Genomic DNA, 1850 nt, shown 5'->3' with positions numbered 1-1850 from the left:
CCCACCCTCTCCAGGCTCCGCCCCCCAAAGCTTTCCCACCCCAGAACTGCCATTATTCATAAAGTTGGGGTTGAAGGTAAAGGGTCCCAGATTAAAGTCTATGAACACATACTCTGCCCTTTAAAAACACACACACACACACACAAGGAAACTTGATTCTGCAGTCAGTATAAATTACACAGGAGAAACCTGCCCGCGGAAGCCTGCCATCCAGTTGCAACTGGCTTATGGTGACCCCCACAGGGCTTTCGAGGCCTGAGACATTCAGAGGTGGGGGTTTGCCATGGCCTGCCTCTGTGTAGTGACCCCGGATTCTCTGGGTGGTCTCCCATCCAAGCACTAACTGAGGGACTTGGAAACGTTCAGTCTGGAGAAGAGGAGGTTGAGGGGTGACACGATTGCTCTCTTGCAGGGGTCATTTCGGAGAAAAAGAGGTGCAGGAGCTCATTAGCATAACTCATTAGCATAACTTATTTGCATATGCCACACCCCCTGACATCACCGGAAGTGCGTCAGAAGGCAACACCCACTGCTTGGACTGTTTTGGATTGCTAGCTATTGGGGGGGGGGAATGTGCAGATCTGTCCTCGCAGAGGAGGGAGAGCTGGTACCTGAATAAAACTTGGTCTTAAAGGTGCCACTGGACTGTTTTGGACTGGGGGGCCGGGGGGGGCTCTGCAACTTACCTGGCTGCTTCTTGCTCTGACTGAGGGCTGCTGGGAGCAGGGGAGTGGGGCTTGTTGCATGTGCTCGCCCCCTGGGCTCTTTACTGCCGGAGCTGCGCTCCTGCAGGAAATGACCCCTGCTCTCTTGAAGTCTTTGAAGGGCTGTCACTTAGAGGAGGGCAGAGAGCTGTTCCTGTGGGCAGCAGAGGAGAGGACTCGGAATCATGGGTTTAAATTAAGAGTGGGAAGGTACCGGCTGAACCTTAGGAGAAACTTATTTATGGTAAGAGTCATTCAACAGTGGATTGAGCTGCCTAGGGAGGTGGTGAGCTCCCCCTCCCCGGCAGTCTTGAAGCAGCTGAAAGGAAACAAACCACCGTGATGTATTGTGCCAAAAAAAAGTTCTTCACAGACTTGTAAATTTCTTTTCCAACATTCAGTTTACTGGAAGCAATTCCAACGCCATCAACACAACGAACCATGCATATTACGTCTCGTTTCATGTTTAACTTTATCAGAGTGGGTGGCGTTGAAATACCTGTATAAGATTAATCCATTTGGCAAACACTCTGGTCATATCTCCTAGTCGCGTTCATCAAATTCATTGGAAAAAGAATGTACAAGTCTGTGAAGAACTTTTTATTTGGCGCAATACATCACGGTTGGCCCCAGTCACACAGGCCGGATATCGCAGTGGGGAGGTGTGGCTAACTGCCCCGGCGCAGTTTGATCCGCGATTACGTGATCAGACGCGCCGGCGGCACACCACGGGTCCTTCCCTTGGCGCCGGCGCGTAAAGGAGGGGCCAGAGGGGAAAGCCATGCGCCGGCACGATCACACCGCAGGAGTCTGGAGGCAGCCATGGCAAACCGTTTACCAGTACTTATTGGGTATTGTAAATAAGAAGCGGGAGACTGACCAGTTATGAAGGTGCACAGAGAGTTTATATAGTTATAAAGGTGAATATATACAGAGATATTTACAGGCTATTGAACAGCATGTCGTGCCTTAGTCTATGAGAACTAAGTCCCCCTCCAGTTTACTAAACTGATAGCTATTATGCTAAACCCCAGCCAATCTCTAACAGGGTGATGTAATCACTAGCTCTAACAAGCCCTGAAAGAGCTAGAAAACCTGCTAGAAAACACCTGGCTGTTACATGATTACTAGCATCATGACAGCTAG

The sequence above is a fragment of the Gekko japonicus genome, unplaced genomic scaffold (assembly GCF_001447785.1).
Source record: "Gekko japonicus isolate JY-2015 unplaced genomic scaffold, Gekko_japonicus_V1.1 scaffold6842, whole genome shotgun sequence".
In the NCBI taxonomy this organism is placed as follows: domain Eukaryota; kingdom Metazoa; phylum Chordata; class Lepidosauria; order Squamata; family Gekkonidae; genus Gekko; species Gekko japonicus.
This window is presented reverse-complemented; position numbering follows the sequence as displayed.